The following is a 7,387-nucleotide window of genomic DNA, read 5'->3' on the forward strand; positions in this document are numbered from 1 at the left end:
CAGCAGCGGCGGCCGCCATTGCAGCAGCGGCGGCCGCCATTGCAGCATGGCTCTGGGCGGCCCTGTGGCCATGGGCCACAGCGTGACCAAAAGCGGGAGCAAGCCGGCCCAGCCACCGCCGACGTGGGCAGCTGACCGAGCGCACCGAGTCGGTGCGGGACGTGACCCCGGAGGGGTTCGGCTTTGCTGCCTAGGAGCCGGCGCACCGCGGAGTTGCTCAGATTCATCCAGAAAGGGCGGGGGAACATCCGCACCAACAGGGAGAGAGCAGCTGAGAACCGTCCTGCCGGGGTGGGGGGGGGACGCGGCTGCCAAGAGGGACTGAGGCCCCTGCCCTCTGCCAGTAGGACCTTCACCGAAAAAAAGGGACAGCTACTTCCACCACGAGTCACGGCATCAGCGGGCCATGGCTTTCTTACTGTCGGTGACAGCGGAAACCCGGTACGATGGGAGACAGCGTCTGCACGACGGGGCAGCAGAACAGGGTCTGGAGGCAGGGAGCCTAAGGCCGTGTCACACGGACTTCCTGCAACTAAGCGGAAGGGAAAACCCTCACTTCCAGGCCTCGGTAACAATGGCCAGAGGCCATGCCGCATGTAAACCCCCCTCCTTCTCTGCGCCGCGGACGGGAAGCGCCGCCTGCAACCAACCAGACCGATTGGGGCGGAGTCTTGGTTTGCAACTTGGTAACTTCACCTTGGCATCCGCCTGGGTGCAGACAATGGAATTCTGAAATCCATGCGACCCACGGCAGGCCACTGCTTGACTTAGCGGCGGTGACGTGAAGAGGCCAATGGGAAGCCTCTAGGGGGTGTCTGAACCGGAGAAATTTCTGCATATTCCCGGAGTGTACTTTCGTTTTCAACAAATCCCTGCTTTTGTTCTGTTATTGCTTCATTCCTTCTTTGCTTTGCTGGGCATTTTGTCCACTTCTCTGTTCAAAAGGCCAAGAACCTGCACAACTGGCACTCAAGACCCTCTACCGGTCTTGACTGGTATGCCCCACCTAAACCTTATAAATTATGAGAAGCAAAAGAGAAGCATATGCCCCACCTAAACTTTATAAATGATAAGCAACAGAGAAAAAAGTGAAAATACAGTATTTAAAAATGGAATATTTCCATGTAATCCCCAGAGACTGTAGGAGTCAAACCAAATATATTAATACTACTGGCTAGCTCCTAGGCCAAACTGCGCATGCTGCCTGCTTTTGTAAATAAAGTTTAATTGGAACATAGCCACACCCATTCGTTCATATATTGCTTATGGTTGCTTTCAGACGGCTATCTATTGCCTATGACAGAGTTGAGTAGTTATGACAGACACTCTACGGCCTGCACAAAAATATTTGCTATTTGTCCCTTTATTAAAAAAGTTTGCCAACACCTGCTCTAAATCAAGATGTTTGTTGTTTTGGGTTTGTTTTTTAACCAAGCAGTTCATCCTTCACCTAAGGTATAAGAAGTTAAATGAGTTCGTTTTCTTGGCCAACATAACCCTTTAATTTTCATAAATAAGAACTTGCTGTAATCTTTTATCAAACGATCTTATATGGAATTTCAGTTAAGGTAGAATTAGAGTCATAATATGACAATTTAACCTAAATAATTAAAATCAATCTATCGGGCTAAGTGTGGCGGCTCACACCTGTCATCCCAGCACTTTGGGAGGCCGAGGCAAACTGATCACCTGAGGTCAGAAGTTTTGAGACCAGCCTGACCAATACGGCAAAACCCCATCTCTACTAAAAATACAAAAATTAGCCAGGTGTAGTGGCACAGGCTTGTAATCCCAGCTACTCACGAGGCTGAGGTAGAAGAATCGCTTGAACCTGGGAGGCAGATGTTGCGGTGAGCTGAGATTGTGCCACTGCACTCCAGCCTGGGAGACAGAGCACCACTCAAAAAAAAAAAAAAAATCAATCTTTCATAACCTGGCATCTCTTTGGAAAGATACGTTAGACTATATTAAACTTTCCAAAACCTCACAACATATCTGTATATCAAAACAACACATTGGCTGGGCACTCAAGTGTGATTAATGGCTCACACCTATACTCTCACCCCTTTGGGTGGCCGAAGCGTAAGTACTGCTTGAGCCCAGGAGACTAAGGCTACAGTGAGCTACACCATGGGACTCCAGTCTGAGCAGCAGAGTGAGACCCTCTCTCAGAAAAAAAAAAAACAAAAATTTAAAAAGCACATTGGGCTGGACTCAGTGGCTCACGCCTATAATTCCACCACTTTGGGAGGCCAAAGAGTGAAGTTCACTTGAGGCCAGGAGTTCGAGACCAGCCTAGGAAACATAGAGAAACACCATCTCTACAAAATATTAAAAATTTTTTTAAAATTCACCAGCATTGGTGGCCTGTGCACGTAGTCCCAGCTACTTGGGAGGCTGAGGCAGGAGGATAGCTTGAACCCAGAAGACAGAGGTTGTAGTGAGCCAAGATCTCACCACTACACTCTAACCCAGGCAACAAAGTAAGACCCTGTCTCAAACACACACACACACACACACACACACACACACACACACACACACACACACAAACCCAGTACACCTCAAATATATACAACTATTGGTAAACCATATCTCAACATGGGTATATTCCCAAAAGAATTAAAAGTAGAGTCTCAGACATTTGTACCCCACGTAGCCACAGCATCATTATTCACAATAGTTAAAACATGGAAGCAACTTGTGTCCACTGATACATGGATAAGCAAAACGTAATATATTTTGCTTTTGCAAAAATGAAGTTTTAGAGATTGGTGCACAGCAATGTAACTGTTCTTAACCTCTTCTAAACTTGTTCCCTTACAAAGGGTTAAGATGGTAAATTTTATTTGTATTTTACAATTAAAGATTTTTAAAGACTTCAAAAAATTAAAATTAAAAATGGTTAATATATTGGCTAGACGTGGTGGCTCATGCCTATAATCCCAGCACTTTGGGAGGCCAAGACAGCAGATCACCTGAGGTCACGAGTTTGGGACCAGGCTGCCCAACGTGGTGAAACCCCATCTCTACTAAAAATACAAAAAATTACCCGGGTGTGGTGGTGCGTGCCTGTAGTCCCAGCTACTCGAGAGGCTGAGGCAGGAGAATTGCTTGAAACCAGAAAATGGAAGTTGCAGTGAGCCAGGATCGGCCACTGCACTCCAGCCTGGAGATAAAGTGAGACTCTGTCAAAAAAAAAAAAAAAAAATTAGCTAGGCATGGTGGCGCGCACCTGTAATCCCAGCTACTTGGGAGGCTGAGGCAGGAGAATCGCTTGAACCTGGAAAGCGGAGGCTGCAGTGAGCCGAGATTGCGCCGCTGCTCTCCAGCCAGGGCAACGAGCGAAACTCCACCTCGGAAAAAAAAAAAATTAAGAAAACTCATTTTACAGATGAAAATATGTCCAAGATTGCTCTATCAAGGGAGAGAAAAATTTTTTCTATAAATTACGGGGGTAAATATTTTAGGTTTTACAGATCTTATGGTTTCTGCCACAACTACCCAATTTTGCTCTTGAACTAGAAAAGCAACCAGAGACAATAAGCAAATGGATAGGTATGGCTGAGTTCCATTCAAACTTTTATTTATGAGCAGGGTGAGGTAGCTCATGCCTATAATTCCAGCACTTTGGGAGGCCAGGCGGGTAGATACTTGAAGTCAGGAGTTCAATACCAGCCTGGCCAAACATGGCAAAACCCTATCTCTATTAAATGCAAAAATTAGCCAGGCGTGGTGGTGGGTGCCTGTAATCCCAGCTACTCCAGACGCTGAGGCAGGAAAATGGCTTAAACCTGGGAGGCGGAGGTTTCAGTGAACTGAGATCCTACCATCGCACTCTAGCCTGGGCAACAAGAGCAAAACTCTGTCTCAAAGAAATAAAAAAGAATAATGATGATGATTGATTAATTAAAAACAAAAAGGCACAGCTTAGTTTTCTTTGTTTTTTGAGACAGAGTTTTGCTCTTGTTGCCCAGGCTAGAGTGCAATAGTGTGATCTCAGTTCACTGCAACCTCCACCTCCCGGGTTCAAGCAATTCTCCTGTCTCAGCCTCCCCAGTAGCTAGGATTACAGGCATGAGCCTCCTCACCTGGCTAATTCTGTATTTTTAGTAGAGACAGTGTTTCTCCATGTTGGTCACGCTGATCTCAAACTCCCGACCTCAGGTGATCTGCCCACCTTGGCCTCCCAAAGTGCTGGGATTACAGGCGTGATCCACCCCACCTGGCCAGTATCTATTTATTTTAATGACAGTTTCCCTAAGGCCTTTTTACATTTCTCTTCGTTCTAAAACCTATGCATTCAAAAGAACCAATCCTGGCCTAGCGCAGTGCCTAAATCCCAACACTTTTGGAGGCAGAGGCAGGATTGTTTGAGGCCAAGCGTTCAAGACCAGCCTGGGCAACATGGTAAGATCCTGACTCTACACAAATTAAAAAATAGCCTGGCGTGGCAGTGCATGCCTGTAGTCCCAGCTACATGGTATGTATTATAACCAAAATAAGATTAAACTGACAGTATGTTTCAATGGGAAGATATTAAACCAAAGAAAATATAATCAGAAACCTTATTCACCAATTGTCTACATTAGAATATATCAGAATAAGATGATACAGTAAGTTTCCATATGATACGTATAACTGATTTCCTGAAAATAACGTTTTAGGCTACAGGGGAAAAAATAAGTAAAATCTTGAATTCTTTTTTTTAAGGGAGGCTAGGTCTTGAACCCCTGGGCTCAAGTGATCCTCCTACCTTGGCCTCCCAAATTTCTGGGATTACAGGCTCAAGCCACCGCCCAGCCAATCTTGAAATACTGAATTTGATTTAGGACAAATTCATTTCCTTAACCTTTATTTTAGTTACATCTGACCATTGAGTTACATCTGGACAATTTCAGTCTGAAATTAACAAAACACATTAGTTATAAATCTGCTTAGATGGGGTGGTGTTACTTTCGAGCATTTCTCCCCTCTGGGACTCAATTTCCTTAGAGTAAAATAAGAATTGGATCAAGTGATTTTCTACTTCTTTTTTTTTTTTTAGACAGGGTCTCGCTCCGTGGCCCAGGCTGGCGTGCAGGGGCAAGATCTAGGCTCACTGCAAACTCAGCCTCTGGGGTTTAAATGATTCTCGTGCCTCAGCCTCAGCCTCTGCCTCTGGCACGCCACCATGCTTGGCTAACTTTCTGCATTTTTAGTAGATGCAGGGTTTCACTATGTTGACCAGGCTAATCTCAAACTCCTGGCCATGCAAAGTTCTGGGATTACAGGTGTGAGCCACCACACCTGGCATTGAGTTATCTTTCAATAACATTAATAGTTGAAATTCCCTGAGTTTAAGATTCTTTCTGACTCAGTCCAAAATCGATCCCCATTACAGACCTTCTGGCATTCATTTTTAAATCTGTAACTTCTTAATTGTAAAATAAAACACAAATAGAGAAAACGCCACAAAATATATAGTTTAATGAATTATTAAAGGAGGACACACTCCTAATCACCACCCAGGGTCATGAAGTGGCATTTTGTCAGCGACACAAGAAGCCCTCCGTGAGCGTATCTCAACCACCATCCCTCCTGATCCCCAAAAGTAACTCCCTGACTTTCGTAGTCATCACTTCCCTCCGTTTCTTCATGGTTTTCTCACTCGAGGGTGCCTTCCCAGAAACCACAGTTTAGTCTCTCTCAATTCACAAGTTCACCGGCGCGGTGGCTCACGCCTGTAATCCCATCCCTTTGGGAGGCCGAGGCGGGTGGATCACGAGGTCAAGAGATCAAGACCATCCTGGTCAACATGGTGAAAGCCCGTCTCTACTAAAATACAAAAATTAGCTGGGCGTGGTGGCGCATGCCTGGAGTCCCAGCTACTCAGGAGGCTGAGGCAGGAGCACTGCTTGAACCCAGGAGGCGGAGGTTGCGGTGAGCCGATAGGATGCCACTGCACTCCAGCCTGGGTAACAGAGCGAAACTCCGTCTCAAAAGAAAAAAAAGAAGCATCTGAGAAGCCAGAAGGCAGAGCAAGTCACACACGCGTGCAACTGAGGCACTGAGGCAGGTCCCGCATTCAAGGAATTCGGAGAGCGCGACCAGGCGATGAGAGCGCACAGGCGCCACCTTCAGCACAGCCATGACCCCCGCAGCAGAAGGGCATCACCCGGGGCTTCGCAGAAATGCAAGTTCGCGCCAGAGTGACAGACTCAAGCGCTGCGTGGTAGGGCCCGGCCTTCCGCGTTACTCCCTGCCCTGGGGTGGCAGGGAAGCGCTCCAGTCTGCGAACCGCCGGCCACATCAGCCTTCCACCTGGGCTGGAACCGACGGCGCGCGCTCGCCCAGACCCCACAGGCGCTCCTCCTCGCCGCTCCTCGCAGACTCAGGGTCGCCACGGACTCGCTCGCCCCCGCTCCCCACGCAGCTGGCGGCGGGCGACACGGCGGCCTCGCCACGTCCGTGGGCCTCCGTCCGCGAGGCCGGCAGGGAGCCCGGGAAGCGCTGCAGGGCGGTGAAGACGCGGCGTCCGTCCGGAGCGTCTCCCGCGCACCCTCGCTGCGCGCTGCAGCCAGGTCCTAGAAGGGGCGAGCCGCGTGCCCTTCACTGGAGCCCGGATAAAAACGGGCGGTTTTTCGTGTAACACGAGCGCAGAGCGGGGCCCGCAGGCAGAAGCCAACGCCGGGGAGCGCAGGGGCACGGGGTCCACGCGCAGGAGAGGGCGGCCAGGCGCCCCCCTCGGGCCTGCGCGCTCTTCTGCCGCCGCCTACACAGACACGAACCCAGCCCGCGTCGACTACAACCGCCACCGCCACGCACCTGGCAGCCAGGTCCAGCGAAGCCTCAGTCCCTCGGCCTGTTCCCGCGGCTGCGCGCGTCGCGGCCTCCGCCTTGGGACCGGTCCACAGGCCCGACGATGGGGGGGAAGCAATGAAGCAAAGCGGGACGCGCGGAGGCGCCGACCAGCCTGACTGAGGCGGCACCCCTGCAGGTTTGGATCCGTCCACGCCGTTTCCAGGGCAGCAGATAGGACGCCGGAAGCAGCTCAGGAAGCTCAGTGGCTGAGCGGTTTCCCTTCCTGTGGGCGGGGCCGGAAGTGGGCGACCACGAGGGCCGCTTCCTCCACCCGAAGGGCATCGCGCGGCCTTTGGACGAGCCCACAGGACAGAGATCGGGGCGGGAAGTGCTGGAGTAAGAGTCACAGCGTAGGTCTTGCGCCGACCACCCCTCCCTGTTTGGATTTGCTCATTCCATCTCCATGGCAGCACGCAGAACGTAGGGAGAACGCAAAGCGCTGATTGGCTGAGAGTCTCCGTTCCTATTGGCTAGAGCCGGAAACGGGAGCTCGTGAGGGCCCATTCTTCCATCCTAAGTGGGAGCGGAGGCTGGAGCGTTGGCC

The 7,387-nt window shown here is 50.0% G+C and overlaps 1 protein-coding gene across 10 annotated transcripts in view; it reads right to left on the reverse strand.

Moving 5' to 3' along the window:
- ULK4 (unc-51 like kinase 4) overlaps positions 1-6,941 on the reverse strand; it is a 630,679-nt gene extending 623,738 nt beyond the window's left edge. For all 10 annotated transcript variants that reach the window (XR_004264542.1, XR_004264544.1, XR_004264543.1 and 7 more), the window contains exon 1: positions 6,808-6,941. The gene's annotated coding sequence lies outside the window, so the exon portion shown is untranslated. The remainder of the gene's footprint in view (positions 1-6,807) is intronic.
- Positions 6,942-7,387: the final 446 nt, after the last annotated feature.

This window comes from Sapajus apella, unplaced genomic scaffold, assembly GCF_009761245.1.
Source record: "Sapajus apella isolate SASKATOON/1434 unplaced genomic scaffold, GSC_monkey_1.0 scaffold143, whole genome shotgun sequence".
Classification (NCBI taxonomy): domain Eukaryota; kingdom Metazoa; phylum Chordata; class Mammalia; order Primates; family Cebidae; genus Sapajus; species Sapajus apella.